Source organism: Triturus cristatus, chromosome 12 (genome assembly GCF_964204655.1).
Source record: "Triturus cristatus chromosome 12, aTriCri1.1, whole genome shotgun sequence".
Lineage (NCBI taxonomy): Eukaryota > Metazoa > Chordata > Amphibia > Caudata > Salamandridae > Triturus > Triturus cristatus.
Window position 1 is genome coordinate 140006017 of NC_140595.1, and position 23015 is coordinate 140029031.

At 43.8% G+C, this 23015-nt stretch overlaps 1 protein-coding gene across 4 annotated transcripts in view; it reads left to right on the top strand.

Moving 5' to 3' along the window:
* The window catches only part of MEF2D (myocyte enhancer factor 2D), a 415917-nt gene that overhangs the window by 135539 nt on the left and 257363 nt on the right, over positions 1-23015 (top strand). For all 4 annotated transcript variants that reach the window (XM_085638243.1, XM_085638237.1, XM_085638242.1 and 1 more), the window contains exon 2: positions 2655-2688. The gene's annotated coding sequence lies outside the window, so the exon portion shown is untranslated. The remainder of the gene's footprint in view (positions 1-2654; positions 2689-23015) is intronic.

Here is a 23015-nt window from a genome sequence, read left to right on the forward strand (position 1 = left end):
GGAAATGTTGCTGGCACAGCATTGACATAACCCAAGTATGTTCATAAAAGAACCCAACGAGGAACCTTTTTCTGTACAATGTATGCGTGTTGTAGGACAGGTACAAATGAATGGGTAATGTACAAAGGTTTGGGGAGCCCGGTTTTGCAGACTTTATCTGTATGAATTATAAATAATGCATTTGTATGATACCGGAAGAGTGAATGGAGGGGAACATGGAACGACTTTAGAGTGTGAGTTTGTATATGATCGACACAGACGTGCAGTTTGCCAGAAAAAACACGTTATCACAGCAAGCTTCCTCCTTGCAGATTTTAACAACATACCATAGAGCAAGCAAGGCATGCTTCTCTACAGTGGGTCCCTCAGTGTGCCGTAAAGTAGTAGCGAAACCTATCAAACCTACCAGTGAACAAAAAACGCAGAGGCTGCTTCTCCCGCTCACGTCCTTACCTGTACGATAAACAAAAGAAAATGGGCCTTGCCCATGCCGCTAACCCCAACCTTACACCCACTGTTCCACCCGTGTGCAGGAGCAGTGCATGATCACGCTCCACGCTTGTCCACCCGTGTACTATATCTGAACTGGAATGGCATGGGGAACAAAAAAACAATGGATTTAGGCCCAGATCTCTGTACTGGGGTGAATGTTTGACATTGTGCAGCATTCTGTCCATCGATTGTTCTTTTTGCATGTCACCCTGAGTGGGACGGGTATGCCCAGACTTGGTCCCGTGCTCTCCATGCCACGGAAGTCAAGCTAGCCAGGGTGATGAGGGCTGAAACCCTGAAACCAGTCCCAGGATGCTTGTTTCAAGTCCAGGAAGGACCTGGCCTGGCAGTTCGGGCTGGACTGTTCCCATGGGGCACAGGGTCAAGACTGATTTGCATATGGCTGGGTTCAAACTGGAATGGCATGGGGAGCAAAAAAACGATTGATTTAGGCCCAGATCTCTGCACTGGGTTGAATGTTTGACATTGTTCTACATTCTGTCCATCAATTGTTTTATTTGCACCCGTGTACTATAAGCCAGAAGTAATGGATTCACCACCCCTGGGCCCAGCGTTGTATTATAAAGCAGTACAAGTTTCCTTGGTCCATCATTGGTCTTTGCTGTCATTGTTCATCGGGGCAGTAATGCCGCAAGCTCCTTCCAGTTGTCCTCAACAAACTGCGTTCTGGTCAAAGTGGACATGTTCCACCTGACATTTTTCTTCTGCAAGTCGGCAGGGTGATTCTGTGGTTGGAATTATTGAGGTTTATCCATAAGGGTCAACCTCAAATCCATTCTAGGCCGCCCAACCTTCTATCCATCCAGATACTGTAAACCATTAAACTGCGCAGTACTATCTACAGCTCCTATAAATGGAAAAGTTAGTATTATAGTCTTCAAAGATACATTTGAATCCTTTTTAGGTCTGACTTGGAGATCACTTAAGTCTCTCCCCTGTTCATGTATATCAAAAATTCGAAATAAAAAGTCATACAAATATATATCCATACAGGTGCTTTTGGTCAGCTATTAGTCTGATCAAGAATCATTAGCATTTTGTTTCTTTCCACCACAGCATACAGCATGCGGCAGTCGAAAAGCCAACTAAATCCATTGGCTCTATTTATGTGAGTGGCAGCATTTTGCTTGTGCACATCCACCTACAAAAGAGGTTCAGTTTATTGCCAGCGCCGCTGCTTTCATTTCATGTTGTTTTAATTTATTTTTGTGATAGGTCATTTTTGGATTTTTTTGTAAACAAGTCCACCACACCTTAAGATGGCAGCATATCTACTTTTTTATTGCTTTTATACTTTTAGGGCTAGATGCATCAAAGGGTTTTGCCCATTCTGTGTCTATGGAAAAATGTGTTCATGCATATAGCCCTTAATGCCTAGTTTCCAAACATAAATAAATATGTGATGAAAAATTGCAGTCAATTCAAGGCTAGAACACTTGGCTTTGCCAATGCTTGGCTTAGAGTTTACATCTCCAGTTCCATTCACTCGTCATGAATGCCTGCTCAAGCTTAAAGTTTATATTCATTACATAAGTTTTTCCATAGTTCTCTCTTGCCACGTTTTCCTACTTGAGGCCAGAGGTATTATTGGGTGGTACCTTTGACTAAGTAAGATAGCTTAGTGGGTGCAACGCTCGCCTGTGACCCCAATGTCTGTACTTCACGCTGGGCTAACTCAGCCTTTTATTCTTCGTAAGGTAAAATGTCAATGTAAATTCAGTATTTGTAAAGCGCACAGCTACCCGTAGGCATCCCGGCTCTGGGGGCCGTCGGGAAGATTAAGCGAGCTATTGCCCAGAGTCACATGGTGCTGGGCTGACCTACCGCCGGTGCAGGGATCGAACCGTGATCCCCAGTGTCCGGCGTCAGTCACCCTGGCCGCGGCGCCACACCTCTTCCCTAAGGTAGTTAAATTGAGTACTGTTGAGTTGGGTAATATTGACGTCTGTCACTCAAGTGCCTCGCAACAGTGTAGGTCATGGTGTGTGCTTGAGTGGTCTATCTTTATTATTAATCTGTATCCAGCGCCCTATCTTGTATTGCAAAAATGTACATTGCAGGAAACCGCCGTCTGGTTGTGTCCTAGACTGTTCTATTATTTTTTTACAAAATGGCTTAACTTAAATTTTTTTTCCTCTTAGATGAGGCTTGGGGGACACATTCATTGAAGAGAAGGTAAGAAGTATATTTTAATGATGTTTATTTAATTATTCTGCTGTAATATATTCAGTCAAACAAGTGAGATGATTTAATAAAACTTACTCTGCTGCGATGAAATTTGTGGCTGCATTTTAATTATTTTCAGCCATGTAAAGCCAGAAACCTCATTGGTGTCATTTCGGTTTCAAACAGACTTCCTGTTGTTTGCTTCACTAATTAGAATTTTTTGTTCAAATGCTCATAAAAAGAGAATATTCTTTTTTTGGTTTTTTTTGTGTGTGGATATTGAATTCCAGAGCTCTTGAAGTTAAGGTTTAAATTCACTTAGACACTGCAAAAGTTTGGAATTTCTGGGCGCCCAGCATATTTCCTTCTAGCCACTGCCTGAGTGTTGCAATATCCAGTAATGTTCTGTGTGAAAATGGCAGGGTTGGTAGTTAAAATACAGCCTAAAATAAGACCAACCTCCCCTCAAACAGACTGTGTTTGCTGCCTTATTGCAGACATTGTCAAAAGCAGTCTGTTTTCAGTTCTTTCCTGAAGCGTATGTGGTGTCCTCCGCCCTTAAATTTAGGCCGGTGAATTCCTTAATTTTGGGTCTTAAGTCTCCAGTGACCAGCTTGAATGACTTTAATTTAAAAGCTTGTTGAATGAGCTGAGGTTATTGGCGGAGTGTAAATTCCTGACTGTCTTGAAATGGTGCACTATCTTTGCATGGGAGACATCCGTTACATCGCGGTCTTCACACCGCAATACATTTACAACGCAGGCATTACAACGACTTGCGCTGGATGGCGATATACACTAAGGAATAGTATGATTTACTATTCCAACACCTTCCCTACTGTAACGTAGGCTGGAGTTGGAATAGTGAATCATACTATTCCTAAGTCCAGCGCCCTCCAGCGCAAGTCGTTGTAACGACTTGCGTTGTAATGCCTGCGTTGTAAATGTATTGCGGTGTGAAGACCCCGATGTAATGTCAGATATTCTCTTTGCATGTTCTGGTGGCCTTTAAGGTTAGTACAGATGTCCTTTCAATTGAGTCTCTTCTCAGCCGGAGCTTGCACAGCGCTTCCAATGCTGGTTCTACATGGTCTCTCCTTCAGAGGTCCAGGCACATGCTGATTTGCCCGATTTATATCCTGCCTGTGAGTTTGTTGTTGATATTCTGGTCCTCGATGTTTGACACTATATTCTGTCCACACAATATTTTTGTTTCCGATATTCTGTCAGTGATGCTACCCGTCCTCCCACCACAATCTAAGGTAGGTTGTGAGTCCTCATCTATGGGACGGTGTAGGTATACACAGTAAAACTAAAGGAGCAGGAAGCTGTGTTAAGCAGGAGGTAGTTGGGAGTAGGGCCCAGTCAGGGAGCAGGAGAAGGCCACATCCCTGGTTTTGTTCAGTGACTCCCGGATGTGCCTAGTGAATTAGCCGTTTTAGCCTCCTTTTTGGCTTTACAGGATACACTATGGCTCTTTCAGTGACTATATCTGCATTATGTAAGTGAATGTTCACTTTTGTGGAATTCACATGCTTAGAACATGAATTTCAGATTTATCCAAAACTTGTACAAATGCTATTGCGATGGAGCGAAGCACTGCAATTCAGCAAAAATATTTTTAACTACTGTAGATGGTCCATGGCGTTCAAGAGATTTTTAATAAATACTCCGTTTATGGTCCAGTGCGTCATACTGTGTTGCTTTTTATGTGCCAGAGCTTGAGTGAAATAGAACCTCCTCTATGTGGAACCATTTTTTCTTAATTCAGTTGTCGGCGACATCATTTCAGCATACTGGTAGTGAGTGCACCATCACACCTGCCGACTCCCCATGAAACCCTAGCCCGTGACATCACATTACCTTAAACCCGATGAGAGTTTGTTGCATGCTTCTGATTTTTAAAAGTTGTGAAAAGTTGAAGGTGCTGCATATTAATAAACTGATTTTTAAAAGAAACCAGTAGCAAAAAGAACAAATGGCCATGGCACTGTAAAGTTTAAGAAATGAGTAGACTTTATAAAGGGGTTAAGCCGGGTTGACTATGCTACCATTAAACAACGTCCCCGACCAGTATATATCATGCTATATGACAACAAAGTAACTTAATTTCATATAGCCTTTTTTTTTACTGGACACTAACGGGATTCAAGGTTTGCTCAGAAAATGCATAGAATTGGAACTGAGAACTGAACTGAGGCGCATAGTGGTAAAGTGTTATCACCTGAATGACTCAAATTTGGTCTAGTAGTTAAGTGGATTAAACTCGGTTCACCAGGTTCCACAGCAAACAGGCTAAATACTCTAGTACCACGTCTTTTACATTACAGTCTTTTCTTAATATACTGGCAATACTATTGTTGCGGGTAAATCAGTCAATTGTTCAGAATTAGGGATAAAACCTATCAAATGGCCACTCTACCTTAGCAAAAGCGAAAACTATTTCTTCGGTCACTCTTCTGAGTACATTGTGTTTGTCTTGCCATTGATGAACCAGGCACCAGAGTTCTAATACTAAATAATGAACTAAAGGGAAACCCAGTATTGCCTTGTGTATCTAGAATAGAGTAAGTGAAAGTGCCGACAAGGGAATTACCTAATAAACAGTCAACTACTCAGATTCTTTGGTGATGTCACCAAATTACATCAGAAATACATTAATCAATGTCACTTTTGGAAACCAATGAAATCTCGAATAAATCACAAAAATACAGGTGTATGTCCTTCAACATATTGTATTGAAAACTAATGTATAGAAAAATATACTCATATGTACAGGGGAACAGGGGATGCTGCATAAAGAATCATGCATAATACATTGACAGTGTGTGGTATACAACTAGTAGTTCAATTCAATTCAGAGTTTATTGAATATAATTGAACTACTATTGAATGGAACTAATAAATCCTAGACGTTTGCCAATGTATTGATCAACCACTCTCTTCCTTCAACATAAATATGTACATCTATATGTCAAGGCAAATAAATGCCACAAATAATCCAAGCAAGAGATAGGTTGTGTCTCAACGTTTCGGCCTCAATTTGTGGACATCCTCGAGACCATCATCAGGACTGGGTTGTTGCAGGTGAAGCTAATAGAATACCTGCTCTAGACAATGATAGAATCCAACATTGAACAAGATTTCCTCTTACTGTTTGCTAGTTCACTTCACTGGTGGTACAGGGCAGTTTGTAAGCCCCAAGGCTTTCCATTCGTGTTTTAAGATTGATTTACCGTGATCCGGTATGATCAATGCCAGCCACTACTCACCCACTCTCATCCAGTCCTTCGTACTTCCAGATGTTGGCTCATAGACAGATTAACCTAACTTTCATTCCCGTGGTTGGACGGGCTTACGGATTCCTCTCGCTTGAACCATGCAAATGGTGCTGCCTCTTTATTTGTCTTAATGCTCTCTGCTTCCTGCAGGGTTTCCAGTCGGTGCAGAGAGCCTCGCACTGTACAGTGTGCATATAGTGCACATCACCTGCATTAGGTCCTTTGCCAGACTTAATTCTGCCACAGCCTGCTTGGAGTCACATTGTGTGGTCCACTGGGCCAGCCGTCACTCTGAGGCTGAAGCAGACTTTTAAGATGGCCACAGCCAAGCTGTTCTTTAGCTCCACCTGATCACTAGAAAAGGAGAGCTGGAGTGCTCCATGCTGGCTGCACTTCTAGAATAATCTCCCAGCCACGGTTGGCTCTATTGGTAATCATCAGTAATTTTCAAGATCAAGGCCCATTACTTTGCTTTTTACCTGTCCTCCAGCCGTCTCTTTCCTCCAGTGTACCTCACTGCCCAGCCCGTGCAGTCCATTCAGGTGTGCAACACAACCCATGTGCATGTCCGGCGCCACTTATTTATCGACGATCACAGTGGTCAGGGTTGGAAAGGAAAATTACTTTTTTTAATGTTGTTCCCTGCAGTGGGGTTCATTTCTTCAGACTGCCCTCCTAAACCTTTACTGACCACGGTTGCCTCCACAACCTTTTGCTTTTGCATTCAAGAACATTCAAACAATCTGTTTTTTCAGACAATGCTCGGTCTCCTCCCACACATAGATTCAAGCGGTGGGCGCTTGAAACAGCAGTGGAGATGTGAGCGAAACCTTGCTCACAAGGGATGTAACTACCAATTTTGGAAGTGCCTGGTAGCCATTATCTGCCACCAGTTTCTGTCTTGCTCAACTCTCAGATTCCATGGTTCGCCCCCTCCCCCCCTTGACTTTTGTTTACTTGAATTACTTGCAGTTTTAGAACACATGCAGTGCTTAATGATTTTCTCATGCCATTACAATCCAACGGTTCCCTTGGGTTCATTTTACTCTGCTTCCCTCAACCCTGTTTGACCCCCAGTGATAATAAACTGAAGCTTTTACCAAGCGAGCGTATGAAGTACCGCCTCAGCAAGTCCCACAAACCCAGTAGGACAGCCCACCATACAGTTGTTTGCTCTCATCCATTATTCAGCTTCTCGCTGTTGTGGTAATGCAGAAGTCATTGTCTTGGTTTGCACCGGAGGGCTTGCTGTGCTGCAGCGCAGGCTACGCGGCCTAGCCGCGTCATCTCACCTTATTGTCTAACGCCCAGAGAGATGCCAATATTGGGGGGATTGAATGCTATTGTGTGGGGAAGTCGAGTGAATGAATCAATGAATGGAGGATTTTATGTCTACAGCGGGCTACCACCCTCAGGCTTTTTGGCAGGTAGAGAGGAGGTTTTAAGAAACACCTCAAGAAGTAGAAAACTGAACAAAATCTTAAATGAACTGGGGCGAGTAAAACCTAAGGCATGCAAGAGAACATTTCCTACAGTGCCTGCTTGCAAACTAGCGTTGGCAGAGCCAGAAGGTCTTATTGTTTTCCAAAGCTTCTTGCCGGTGCTGTTGACCATCAGCAAGAAAAAAAGAAAAGAAATGCAGTGGCGTGCACATTGGGCATCATTAAACATGTGCCACTTAGCGTTATAATGCTGCTGCTGCCCGGCATGTTGACGTATGCGCTTTAGTTCCACATCATGCAGCCGCCAATTTGTTTATATTTTATTTATTTACTGTTCCAAAATGACGGATCCCGATCTTGGACTTCTAAATTTAATAAAAATAAAATACAATACAAGCTTAGAAACCATTTCGGAAAGGCAGGGTCCTTGCAGTAAAGTTGAGTTACCAACCCCTCCTAAAAATGTTTTCTTAAAACGTTTTTAAAAAAACACTAATTATGCCGCGGCGAGAGAGGTAGAGGAGCAACAGAAGAGCAGGTGAAAGTGCGGGAGAAGCCCGCGCAGGGAGGGAACTAAGAGCAGCGCAAGAGCGTGATGTGGGGGAGGGTTAAAAAAACAATCATTTGCAATGCTATAGGTCTTGCATTTGCAAGAGTTTAAGCTATTGGCATTGTAAATGACGATGCCTTTTATTGATCAGTTTTTATATTTTTCGCATAAATAACAGGCATTGTTACTTACTATGCCAATAGCTCAAACTCTTGTAAATGCGAGACCTATTGCATTTCACAGAAGCGACCGCCATTGTCCCGGGCTGCTTGGAAAGTGAAAGTGCGCATGGGGTGCTGAATGTTGCAGGAAAGCATGTCGTGCCTGGAGTAGGTGAAACTCATTAAAGAGAATAGTGCTTACAGACTAAATAAGACATACCGTGCAGCAACAGAAGTAAAAAGGTTAGTCTTCATGGGAAGTTACAAATGAAGACAAGGCAGTACTAAGGAGGGACTAACAAGTCTATTAACGAATCATAAGCCAGTATTTACCTAGGACAATGACACAAGCCAATGACAAATATGGGCGGAGAGTGGGCGGGGCTTCAAGTCCATACTCGAATACAGCATGACTCTCAGAGCAGCGTATGTGCTGCCCAGGCGCGAGCTAAAAAAATAAGGTACTAGCCACACAAGCAGGAGGACATGTTTTGCCGCCCCTCCGGCTGAGCTCCAGTTTCAAGCCTGGTCAGGGCAGAAGTGGACATGATGCAGCTCAGACAGTGGGAAGTTCTGATTTCCATCAACGGAGGCCCACACTGAGGAGCAAATTGACAGACCGGGCTGTCTCCTCAGCAGCCACTCCTGAGGTGAAGCCTATTGGCTTTGCCAGTGTTTGTTGTTTTTTCGAGGCCATAATACAGTCGCCCAGCCACTTTTTACAGCGTCTGGAGACTTTTGATTTGGTATGCTGCCATCCCGTTGCATTAAGCGTTCCCATGGCCTGGTCTTGAGTTTAGCAGTGCCACCCAATATCATGGTCTAGTCCTGAGCTAGAATTGCTTCCTGCAGGCTGGCACCCCCCTCCCCCCCAGCCCTCCATACAGCTAGGGTTGTGTCGAGGAAGACAGATTATGCTTGAAGATCGCCTTAAGGCAAATTGGGGACACGGACTGTAAAATCTGGAAGCATTCATTCACACATCCAAACATGGTAGGTATACAAGAATGTAACCCGGCTGGCGAGAGCCAACTTCATCTTGGCTGTCAGCAAATATTCAGATCCCTCTGACGGAAGGCCTGATCTCTGAATGAAGCATTAGTATTTACTGGGGGATGAATAAAAGATGAGCCTTGAACATCAAGACACTACTGAACTGGAAGGATTGATTTCAAGCGAGCGGGCTTCCGTCCTTCCAAAGGCTGATGTTACCGCTTCAAAGGCAAAACTTGAAAGCGGCCAAAGGTCTGCAGACTCTTCTCAAATTGTGTTGGAACTGGGTTGAAAAGATTTTCCATTGTTTAACATCAGTAAACCATTGAACAATTGAGCCTTGAGTGGTCAACGTTTTAAGTGCATGTTGGATCAAGAAACCTGGGGTGGATTGTTAGGTAGTCCATTGGGTTGAGGGCCAGCTGCAGAGAGCCATGCAGATCCTGCTGAGTACAAAACCGCCTTCCGGCTGGGCAGACTCAGCCTTTCATCTTCCCTTAATGAATAAAATAGAACTGGTAACTTGGGTTATAATAACAAATGACACTAACAAAACAAAGACATTTTTTTATGGTGTTCAAAGTGTGTATCTGTATTAATGCAATCTAATAAGAATGAAACAAAGGGTGTCCGCCTTCTTATTGATAGAAGCCACAAAAACCATGAAGCTGAGCAAGAAAAAGAAAGGTGGGCGAGAGGGGCTGAAAAGAGAATAAACACCTGCCATCCCTTGAGAGAATGAATCCACCACGAAAACTGATTTTTTTTAAAAACTCTTTTTATACTGTTCAAGTAAAGGTGATGGGGTGACTCTCCAGAGATTTGTATTTATACAATGATGCTATTCAAAGTCAAAAGGACGATTGGATTACAACTAGATTGTCTTCGCTTGTAATAGACAACAGGATGTGGGAGCGCACCGCTGACCTCTCAGGCAAGGTTCGCCCCTGGCATTCTGGGTAATGCAGTCTCTTGTAGATTTCTCCTATATTTTCGAGTGTTTCGCCAAGGTTGGCGCAGACAGTGCCGATCTCTAGACACGTGTTTCTGGTTTATTAACTGTCATCAGTAGAGAATACAGTATTGTCTTCGCTTGTAGATAGGTTTGTTGTTTTTTTTTCTTTTAAAGCTCTCAGAGCAACTTTTTAAAAATGTCTGTGCCATAAAAAGGATAAATCGTGCAGATGTAGGTTAATTAAATGTATGCGGAAAGCCTCCCTAATTACTGCTGAGAATTGACAGAGGCCACTTGCACAGATCCTGGTTGGCTTCCACTGCCTTGAAGATTCAAGATCAATTTTCTGGCCATGATTGAGATTTGGTCCCTTACTGGGAGATGCAGTTTTTTCTCTCGAAGCCTCCATATAACTCAGTTTGGTGAACGCAGAATACTGGACACGTCAAAAACCAATGTGGCCAAACATGGAGCCATGTGTTCTGCTCAGAAGGACCTTCCAAATGGAACCCCCGCCATCCTCTTGTGAAGTGAGGGTCCAACATCTACTGGTCAAAGCGCTCATCTCGTTGCTGTAGAGTCTCAGGATCCAGCATGTGCCAAGAGCCGGTCTACTCGAGTCTCTCCCATCATAAGAATACATAATTCTGCATGTGTCCAGAGTTTGAACAAGTAAGCCAAAGCGGTGCCCACTTCTTGGCATAACAACACCAGTTAGCCTTGATGCATTATGGTAGATTTAGTAGATGAATACCGTTTTTTTACTCACAACTTGAATAGTGTTTGCCACATGTTGGCACAGCCAGTGCTTTTTTCTATGGACCTGTGTTTCTGGCTTTTTGTCCTTCATTAGCGGAGAGTAACTCGTTAGTTTGAGGGTCTTTTTAATACTGTTCATTGTCTCCCACGTTCAGTTCCACTGCAGAGCGCAGGTACATTCACACAGGCTAATAACTCCAAGGAGGAACTCGCTTTCAGAGGTGGAGGGGGTGGGGGCACGCTGCGTGGCATAACAGCAGCAGTTTGGCCAGATGCAAAGCCAAAAATGCATTTGCCTGTCAGATTTATTTTAAATTACATTATTGCCCTATTCAGAAATTCTTGTGTTTGTGATGATTGGCTGTGTTTCAATTTCTCACAGTTCTATCTGTTTTTTAATAAGGAAAAGATACAAGTGAAAGCTAAACATTATGAAAGATCCTTTTCCAATTGTTGAAATGTATTTATTTCTAGAATTGAACGGATACACAATATGTATTTTACAGCTGGCGCGGTAGAAGCCTGGATTCAAAATTGTGGCCACGTGTTTTGACTGCGGGGGAGCTGCGCCATTTTGTATTTTTATCTATTTAGCTGTTGCCATAATCTTCTTTATCACCTCTTGGGTTTACCTCGTTCCAGTTATGGGCTCCTTTGTCACTTGCAGAATTGATTGCGCTAATGCTGGAAAAAGGGATTTCCCATAGTATCTGCCAAAGAGATCATATTGATAAAGTTCTGATCTGTTTTCTTGAACACACGGAGAGCACTGCTCATCATGTTCCGCACCACTTCATGTTGGCTTTATCTCCGAGCAGTAACATTTCTGCACAAATCCTGCCCTATCCTCTTGTGTTCACTTCCATAGGTGCGGCATACAAAGTCTTTGTTACGATTGTTGGTGCCTCAGGTAAAGCAACCATTTGCGTTTCCCAGAGGGGTAATGGGCCATTTGGGCCAGGCCTTGAAAAATCATACAAAAAGTTACCAGGCCAGCAGGTCTAGTGACTGGAACAATCTACTCGACTTAACTGTACTGTACTTGGTCAGGCAACTGGTCTAAAACTTGTGTGATCCTAGGCAAATATTTCATTTTACAAACTGCCTTTTTTCTTCATTGTAACATGTGAGAGCACCTTTAAAAATGTGAATTTAGCATTTCTGCTGTTCAAAAACTCTTTTATTTGATTTTTAAGACTAAACGTTTGCTCCATCTATAACAAGAATCTAGCCCACATATAAGGGTACACATGACCCTTCACTTGCCTGTTAGTTCACCAATATCATTGCCATCAGGAGGGGGCAGGATGTTTTTCAGTTCATGTTTAAAAACTCACTTTCAGTAACTATATTGCAAAAGCATGATGTCGGAGTGCATAGTCATTTACAAATAGCACATTTTCAATTGAAATGTCAACAAACTCACCCACTAGTATGCAGTTTTACCAATAAAACTATATAGCATATAAACAATAATCTGTGGAAATTGAGTTTCAGCAAAAATATGTATCAATTGTACATCACTTAGTAAAGTGATCTGATTTGTTTTCACTTTATTAAAATATTTTTTTCACCACACAGAATTACAAACAAATAGGATTTCATAACTACTGAAATATATTTTGAAATGCTTGTACAGTTCCTTTACAGGCTATTTAGGACAAAAAAAAACTGACCTACAGCCTTTCATTTCACTCGGTGTACAGCACAATTGTCAGACAGTTCACTTTACAAAATCCTCTAACTTTGCATTCAGAGAAAGACAATTAAACACCAACCTCCAGCATAAAATAATCAGCAAATTATAAGAAGACATAGCTGACATTTGATCTGTCTCTGAACACCGAGCAAATGTGACAAGATAAAAACAAGATCTAAAGACATCTCAGGCCCTAAAAATTGCTCGCCCTGATAACATCTGACTCGCCGTAGCGAGTGGGCATGCAGATTTCTCGAGGCCTGACGTGCTATAACATTGATGCTGGGACTGTCAGTAGGACGGCAGCTCATTAAGAGATACAGCCATCATCTGAGGTCTGAGAGTTTATTTATTTATCTTCTCAAGCGCAACAGCTACCCACATAGGGTTTCCCGGTTCTTATCCAGAAGGTAAGGTGACATAGCCGCTGTTTAAAATAACCGCGCTAATAGAATCTCCCACCTGATGTCTGTTTCCAGGTCATCTTTCCTGTCTGCTGAAAAACACCTGAGACCACCCGCCCTCTTTCCTTACTGTGCTTGCGACCTCTGAATGAACACTAGGGCATGTCCACTGTCAAAAAGTACTTTGGTCTGGGGAGTACACTGCATCCAAATAAGTCACTAGCACCTCTGGGGTACAGATACAGTAGTAGCAATGAATTACTCTGACCTAAGGGTGGCAGTAGAGCAAAGGGTCTTGAGCACAGCTGTTCAAATTGGTGGAAAGTCTGTATAATCCTCTAAAGTTCCCTTCAGGTTTCCATGTGGGGAAGAAGGTCAACTTAAAATCCACTGTAAAAATTAACATTGTCTATTTAATGCCTAAAATTACAAACCTAACTTCATTGAGCTGCACTGGCTATGACTATTTATGCTGCACATTACTGAATGTTTCGAACATGTGTTTTTTCATTTATGTTGGTTTACACACATCACTTCTCCGTCTGTTAAGATGCCCCATTGCACATGTCGCTGAAGTCCCCCTTTACATGCTTGTGACCCTACAAACATGCTGCCATAAGAACAGTCCCTGTTGGTTATCCTGCATCTGTGGGGTTGGGACAGACCCTCCACTGACCGGCTTACGGCCTGATTTAGATCTCGGCAGACGGGTTACTCCGTCACAATGGTGACGGATATCCCACCCGTTGAAATATAAATCCCATTATATCCTATGGGGTTTATATTTTGCCGGGCGGGATATTCGTCACCGTTGTGACGGAGTAACAACAGTGACAGATATCACGTCTGCTGAAATATAAATCCCATAGGATATAATGGGATTTATGTTTTGGCGGACGGGATATCCGTCACCGTTGTGACGGAGTAACCCGTGCACCGAGATCTAAATCAGGACCTTAGATACTACCCGAGCTTGGCTTGCGAGATCCAATCAGAGAACGCATCCATTACAACAAATGTGCATCTCGCTCAGCGCCTGCAGTGCCTCTGGTAAATGTTGATATCATTGCTGCCCAGTGTCCTTGGCTCCAGTTTTTGCCCATTTCTTGGGTGTTCTTGCATCCTCCTTACAGTATAAACTGTCAGACAAAATCTGGTGAAAATGTCCTTGATTTCCACAAACCTCAGGAAATTCGTGAAATCTGCACTAATGAGGAAATGTGTATTTCCTGGAGAAAAATGGTGCACAACTCCCTAGTCGCATGGGGACAGTCTGGAGAGAAAGGGGAGCAAATCCGTGGCATGACTGATAGGGGCGGTATCAGACACTCCACTTAGGGATAGGCCAGACACAGACAAGCACACTGGAGAGCCACAGACACACAGCTGGAGACAGGCTTTGCAGCAGGATCATGGGCAGACTAGACGGGTCTGCAGGGCCTTATCTAATGCCATTAGCCACGCATTATTTGGACAAAAGGCTGATGTCATTCTAGTGAGCTGGTAAGAAACAGGGCAGGAAAAACCGTGCCTTATCTGGATGCGAAGAGGCTGGTGTGTCTCATGCAGGCAGGCCTTCGAAATGGGGGACCCAGCTGCACCACCCAGAAGGGGAACAACCCCACTGTGCGCTCCCTAAATACTGCTGTAGCTTGCATTACATCCAGGCGGATTTAAAGGGTACTTTAAACCTCGGCAAACTCAGATTTGGGGTCACCAGCATATCTCTTGTAGTCATTGGGACTTTTTGGGCAGGCCCGCTTTTTAGATCCACGCGGAGAGTTTAGTTCATCAACTGTCTATAAGGTCTTCCTCCAGACATCTCTCCCAGGAGCCACGAAGAGCAAAAAAGTATTTAGACACCTTCTCGTATAGGCATGGAGACAGGTTCGTTAGTAGGGAAAAAAATGCGGGAATTAAAAAAAAAATACATACATGTATACATACAAAGTGTCAGGGTGCCTGAAGTTGCTTGGTTTCGCCTATGCTAATTCTATGCACAATTTAGCAGTCTGGTCTGAACTTTAAGAGGCGGGCAGAATGAAAAATGTAATTCTTTTGTAAAAGGTAGGTTTTGGGGGTGAAAAACGAATTTAATCAAATGTTTGAGATAGAAAGTACCCACAGAAACGGTATAACAAGAACATTATCAATCCATTAGATTAGAGCAAGTACCCAAACGTAGGGATTTTCTGAAGTTGAAATTGGCGCGGTTTGACCAATGCGATGTGAAATGAAACTTTGCCTGCCCCACCCAGTACTATGAGGTGGCCACAAAGAGCCTGTGATATTTATATAGAACACAGTGAAAAATAGATCGCTTCAGATTTTAAGCTCACTTTGAAACAGCGAGCGAAGGAACCTTCGCATAAGGTGCTCTGGTGACCTGTGTATCAACAGAACTATGGTACTTGTTGACGCGCATGTTAAAGGAGCATGGGCACTGGGCCTTTATTACGCTCCTTGTCGCGCTCTCATTTTCATATATGGTCCGGTGACCTGAACACACTGACTTAGGACCCAGAAGCCCTCCCTTCTCACCATGACCTTCAAACTTGGCCCAAGTCATGTGGTCCAGGGTACATCACTCTCTCTCTTCCTGTGGGTCAGGTTAACCGACAATATATTACTGAAATAAAATCTGTTCAACCGATGCACATTTCATTACTTTTTCTTGCACCGTGCGCGTCTTAGCGCCAACATATTTTATGTAGTTATGTAATTTGGCATTGGTCTTACTACTGTGGCATAGAGAAATTGGCATTCAAGCCTTGACTCCCGTCTTCTAATCGGTATTACCTGTTTGTGCATGTTGTTTGAAGTCGTTTGGAGAATGTGCTGCCTTCTTTTGCTTTATTTTGGCCCCAGGCCGCATAATACTCGTTTTACCGTATGCATGTTGTTTATATGATGCACACAAGCCTTATTCGCAGTATCATCACCTGTGAGTTCCTCATCTGTTGAGCTGTTGTGGGAGCGCCAATAAATGCAGTGGCTTTAAAACCCAAGTATTCCATCATTCATCTCAGAAATGCCGTAAAGGTTTTAATGTTATTAGATTAGTGACTTTACGAGCTATCCTCTCTGAAATCGAGTGGACTTAAGAAACCCAAAGGTTATAAGTTTAAGAATTATTAAATGTTCTGTAGTATGCCAAAGCTGCCGTCCCTTTCTGTCCGGGTTTATCCCGGGTGTGTGCTTCTGGGAGAACGCTCTCTGTGCCTGGATTGCAATATAAGGGTATAAAGTGCAGGTTTGTTGTCGCGGGAGCGGTTAGGCTACAAGAGGTCCATCAGGGCACAATGGAGGCACACGCCTTGATTTTCTGTTCTGTTGGCTACTGGCGGAAACCTTTTTCGATTTGCAATAAATTAATTGCTCTCTACCAAGAGCAGAACGCCCCTGGAAAAAAAAAACAATTAAAGGATGTTATGGCTTCAAATGAAACTCTAAAAAATACAAAAATGTGCCAGTTATGGGTAAGTTTGTAGGAAAAATCTTTCCCCAGTGCACTGAACATGACAGCACATATAAATATGTGATGATGTCACTGATCACATCGCATCTTACATACGTAGGGTGTCAATGATGTGGCATGCGTAGATGGGAGGCTGCACTTCCATTGTTAGCCAACAGATGTCCCCACATTCATTGATCACAGAGGCTGCAGTTACGTCAACGGATCTTAGACCATAGGGAACAGCGCCATTGCAGCCGTGTATTTTAAATGAGCTATTTAAAAAAAACACCAAAAAACACAATTGCAGCAAAAAAGAAAGCGATAAAAGGGCTTAAAATCGAAAGCATAAACAAAACAGACACTATTACGAAGACGATGACATGTTGGGAAATCATGTAGGGACTGAGAGCGAGATGTGGTTAAACACTAGCGGGGTGACGCTTGAAGGCAGTTTTAATGGTTGGTGAGCATGTGTTATACATCTCAAGCCTGGGAATAGGGTATAGGGGCGTACCTGTAGAAAAAAATATGGCAGTAGGGCGAAATAGGAGGGTATGGAAGGTCCCCTTGGAAAAGTTGTGCGTGAGATGGACAACAGGGATGAGGAGAACTTAAAACATTGAATGCATAAATCGACATAAAATGTATTTTTAAAAAGTGGTTTAAAAAGAACACGACTTATCAAGACATTTTGAAGCTTCAAAGTATTGTAAAATGTATGGATGAATTTAGTTATTTAATGTCTATTTTTTTTCTGCTGTGAGTTTTTTTGGTTCATGTTTACTTCAGCTTGGTATAATGTTACATGTGGTAGATCCTTGAGTCTACAGATACCAATAAAATTCTCTCGGAGATTACGTTGAGATGGCATGCTGCGGACCCACTGTCACTTGGGTGCCCTCCCAGACGTTACATGGCAGTGAAATGTATGTTCTTCGATAGCCACAGATTTCCTTTAAGTAATCAAATGGAAATGCAAGGATGCAGTTCCTGCGATTGCTAACACGGATTGCCCTTACAAAGAGATTGTATATATATATATATATAAATCATATATATATATATAAATGGTCAATATACATCAAAGAAATGCTGATACATGCTGGCAAATCGTTTTTTTATTGGTGGCATATGCAAAATAGGTGCCTTCATATTACCATCATAATTGAAGGAGCTTGTTCATATCCAATCATATATGGAGGAGGCATCTTATTGAGTATTGATGTCATCTACTATATCATTGCAGTGTGCAAGTTGCTTTGTGGTTGTGTAGCTAATCCTAGCTGGCCGTTATTAGTGGGTGTTGTGTGTGATCATAGATTCATTAAATCTTTTTGATTACTTTTTTTTTCCAATTTGTGGGGTTTATGTGTGAATCACAGAAGAGACATTTGAACGTCTAGAGGTCATAAAAGGCACGCTCTATTGTGAACGTACAGATAGTGTACATATCTGCCAATTTGGATTAGAAGGTAATGAAAATTCTGAAATGGAAATAAGCCTTGATTGCCTGACTTTCCTGCTGTATACGAACAGAGAAGCAAAGTTAATAACTGGAACAAATTTCTGCGAAAACCTCACTCAGGCCAGGCAGGTGAACAATGGCATCCGTAGGGCAGCACAGTGGGCAGCGACGGCTTCTCACAGGCTGCTGTAGTGCCAGTCCTTCTAAGTGCTACAGCATTTGGTCACTTCTCTAGCAGGGTCCTTCATCCTCCTGCAATGCTGTCCTTCTGAGTCTGCTGATTGGCCGTGACTAAGCGAGGCCTCCATGTTGAATGGCCAGCCATCCCTCATTTTTAGGTCTCGCCTGAGCCAGTGCATGCGCTGCACTGGCGAGACATTTAGTAAGCGGGTTTTCAAAGTGCTACCCACAGGCTTTTGCCGGCCACCAGCTTGCTGTTACGCGCACAAGCGCGCGCGACGTGCACAGCTGCCATCTGGCTTTCTCGCGTGAATCCCCTCCCCCCTCACTTCTCCCACTCCCTCCTGGTCAGCATCATGCGCTCGGAGCGCTGCTGCAGCCTCTCACCGTCCGAGGCGCCATCTGGTTTTTACTTCGAGGCAAGCGCGTTTTAGTTTCGCGCAAGGCAATGTTTTAGTTTCTGTTGACTTTGTTCCCCGGCACGTAGACATGTTATTTTTTTAGTTGTTTAGATGCCGCGTGGTTCAGGAAATATAATGGCACATACTTACTAAAGAGCGCGCATGCGACGCTGCATCTCCTTTCACTTTTGGCGCCGCGCGCGCGACTCTGCATCTGCTTTCACTTTTGGCGCCGCAAGCTTTCACTTTTGCACAGCTTTTTCCATATTGCCGCCCCCTCCAAACGTGCATGTGCTCTCCTCGACCCAAATCTAACAGCAGGTCTGTTGCTTTCCCTACTTATCCATGTCCCCTCAAACGCCCTAATCCTTATGTTTGATTAGCTTGACAGCTCTGCGTGTCACGGTATGGTTTTGCACAAGTAAAATAAATTTAGCGGATGCCGCGTGGTTCAGAAAATATAATGGCACATACTTACTAAAGAGCGCCCCCGGTTTGCTAGTGCTAGTTAACTAAACTTTTAAACCTGTATCAGATAAATAACCGTGCAGCTGCTGTGTTAATACCAAATTCCACGAGCCTTACTTACTCTGGCCTTTAGAATAGCAACATTTTTGTTATTGGGGGGGGGGGGGGTTGGAATCATGAGCATGTACACCCAACGTTCAGATATTTCATTGTTAGATATCTATCAATCTGCTCAGATGTGCTGCACTTTGCAGACAAACTTTGCTGAATCAGTCAATCCGGTTACTGGGCAGTTCTAAGATGTTGGTGCTTGGATATCGTATGCTATCGTAGACCTGTACGGTGTGCTTTAGGTGAGTGATATTTAATACGCTGCTGTTTTACTTAGGGCGTGAAACCCCAAGGACTGAACCCCCCCACAACCCCCATCCCCCGTCACTCTTCACTTTTGAGTTTGGTCTAGCTCGACCAGATACCAGTGGTTGGTGCTTCTCTTTTTTTTTTCCACTAGTCGACTCAAAAAATCATTCCTGGTTTCCCTTATCATAATTGTTTCTTTTTTTTTTTGTTGGTGTTCAATTGTCATTTTGATTGTGTTTTCGACATTGGTAGAGAAAAGCTTTACTCATGCCTCCCTGGAGTTAAGCCTGACTGCTCTGTGCCACACCTACCCAGGACAGAGCTAAGATTTCAAATAAACCACACTGCTTCATTTGAGGCCCCTTATTTGTAGGCAAGGGACCTGTTATGGAGACAGTCAACTTTTATTTATACTAGGAAATGTTCCACTAGGCTTCCTTCCCATAGGTCTGTCTCATAGGAAAAATGTCCACACCATGGCCCATTATTTACTCCTGGCATCATTGGAAGCTTGATCTGAATTGGGATGGCAAGCTGACATCTAAAGGAACTGCAGTGCCTGTGTTAAGCTTTTTTTTTCTGGTGGCCCTTGCTCCTGGGATCTTCCATTTCTACGATGTGACTGATGCATGCCTATCTGAGTCCTGGCAATTTCTCAACCCCACTCAAAAAAAGTTGCTCTATTATACCCTTTGGTCAAGACTAGACATAAGTATGCAGTTCTTAGATTCGTTGTGCAAGGAACTGCACACTAGTGTTGCTTAGTACCAACTGCTCTGTTTGTTATCCTGCTGGACAGAGCAGGGGATGGCTAACTTAGCTGGTTAATGCACCTGCAGTAAAGATGTAAGACGGTCAAGCGCTTCTTAAGCACGGTAACTGATCTCAAAAACGCAGTGTGTAGATAGAGCAGGTTAGTTATATAACTTGCATTTTAAAGTGATTGCTTGTGTACCACTTAAGGCTTCTAGTAGCGTGCTTGGTCCAAGCAGTACAAGTGTGTTTGCTTTCCGGGGTACTCTTAGTCTAGGGGTCGTGACATTAGCATTTTTGGTCAAATATTGGCCCTTTACGAAGCTCGCTCGGCAAGCTTGAATTGTCTCTTGGTGGCCTCTGACACGCTGCTTGTCTGTCTGCCTTCTCTCCTGAGCTTCTCCAGCGCTGCTCAGCAAGGACCCGCCCCTTCTTGGAAACAAGCATTGGCATAGCCAATAGGTCTAGCTTTTGGGACCTTATAAAGTTTTTAGCCATGCAACAGTTGATGTTATTGCACCAAGGATATTGTGCTGCATAACTAAATACTTATAAGGTCCCAAAAGCGAGACCTATTGGCTATGCCAATGCTTGTTCAGGTTTGCCCTGCAGTCATGGCTCTTATCCTGATGCTCCCACAGACTGGGTACATCGGGACACCAATAGTCGTGCATTTTGAATCACCCCAATATTAACTCTCTCAAAAGACAAGCCAGTCTCACACTTTCAGTCCTTTATGTGCTGTAAAAGAGGTATCTCTAGATGGCTGGAGAGGAAGAGGCGCAGCACAGAGCACGTCTTGCACCAGGCAAGTTCAGGAGCCGGTCAGCTTTGGAGATGCCAAACCAGCCACCTGCTGGTAGCCTCAAATGTTTGAATGAAAGCATTGCGGGGAGACTTGTCCTGGGACTATGCCCATGTCTTTAATGTCATCCATTAAGCACGCTGCAAGGTTCTGACCTCTTGTCAGATGAGTGGACAGAAACACAGGAAGAGTGTGATCTGCCCAGGATCAAACAATTTGGAAAGGTAGTAGCACACTGCCGCTTCCTACCAAGGCTATGCGTACAGCACATATTCCATTTTGGCGAATATACCGTGAGAATGGGCACTTGTACTCACCCCCCCCAGTTAATATCCAGTAAATTTTTAACATCAAACTTTGATTTTACATACTCCCACTCTTGCCATAAATGGAGCAGATAAATAAGTGCAAAAGTGATTGCTCAAGAAGACACAGTTTGTGCAAATGGGACGCAAGGATAGAAACTGTTTCTCCTGCTTCCACAATTCTAACTAGTCCACTGGACCACAATTTGGGTTGCAGTGATTCAGATCGCAAGGCCAAAGGGCTGCCCTTCACAGGGTAATGGGACTGTCTTGAAGCCTTGCCCAGCTTTAGAATGCAGTGTTCATTTTCAGCGTATGTAGGTGAAGTGGTAAAGCTGAGATCAGATGCTGAGTATCCTAATTCCATGGCTACAACGGGTCCACTGGACCATGTCCTGTGACAGTGTGTGGACACTTTGTCCTACTCACGACAAATACTGATACGTACCATTGGTGTTTCAGAGTTTAAGGTTATTTCGTTCCATTTGGATACTACTGTTATTTTCTTGTCTTTCAATAGCGATCAGTAAAGGTTTACTCCAGGAATTGGTAAATAGGTTAGAGCTCAAATGCATTGTGACTAGTACTCAAACTCGATAATCTCAGGCTCTGACTGTTTTACAGCTTTCAAGATGGCCTGATTCAGAGGAGCAGAGTATAGAATGAGACCCCCAACATATGGCATGTTACTCATCCCTCCCCCCACTACAAGCGTCTGTGTCTCCACACGTGCAGGCTTACGTGCAAAGTGATAATGGAAAGTTGGCCTTCCTGCTTCTCAGGTGCAGATTGTATAAAGTGACTAGAGGCGGGTGTGACTTACGACGGTGATCCCACCTCAAGTGTTACGAGCCATAGTTCAGTCCAGGGCGGACAGGCCTTGGGAGTAAAAACTGCCCCGGTCCTCTTCACTCAGACCTAAGAAGCAGCAGGCAGTTTTCGAGGTGGTACCATGGTAGGGGAAGGTGTTCAGACTGAGCAGGGGCAGTCCATCGGGGTCAGGCGCTATCCAACCCAGGGTGAGAGAGGACCTAGCCACCTATCCAGACCAGGCTACAGCAGCGGTCTGCAATGGTGGCGGAGTGGCGGTGAATCGGTAATTATCACCTGTTCCAGTCGGGAGAAGTGCTGTTGCCGATAGGCGCGTTCCGTCATCCTGGAGTCACTGCTGTTGGGCCAAGCTGGCACTCCCATCTTCCTGCAGCACTAACGACCACTTACCGTCTGCAGGAGAAGAGGGCAAGCCTCAAGTGGTGACCCTGGGCATCATAATTAAAGCAGGCCTTTGACCATGCACCCGTATACCCAGTGGCATTGCTTCCCTCGTGTAGCTGGGGTGTTTTGAAGTGCTTTTGTCACCAAATGGAAGCGGCGCAGCAGGTGGGAAGTTGACCTGGACACCTGGGTAGTCTTCTGTCTTGGAGCAGAAGATCCATGACCATGAGAGAGGAGTGGTGCAATGTCAGAAGAGTGTGCTACATAGCTGTAATAGCTTGCTGTTGCGGTCGCAGGCAGATTACTTCAGGTGGGTCATCTGTAGGCCGGCTGGTCAGGCGGTGAGTGTGTGCCTATCTCTTTCTTCTTGCTTTGATGCTTTTCTTCCTTGCAGGGCTGGTCTTCAGCCTACACTGCGAGGAGAGTACAGAGAAGCAATACGCAAGTCCCCGTACCTCTGTAACCACTTCTAATGTTTTCCAAACTGATGAACAGCAGCTGCAGTGCTTAAAACACACGTCTGATCCTGGAGTTACTCAACATGGAAAAGAGCAGCTGGACTTCTCCTACAGCTCGCCCTCTCACCTGATAACCAACAAATTGCTGCCACTAACCCCTACATTGCCCCCATGGACCCTCACTGCCCCTGGCCATTCACATGAATGGATGGAGTACTGTTA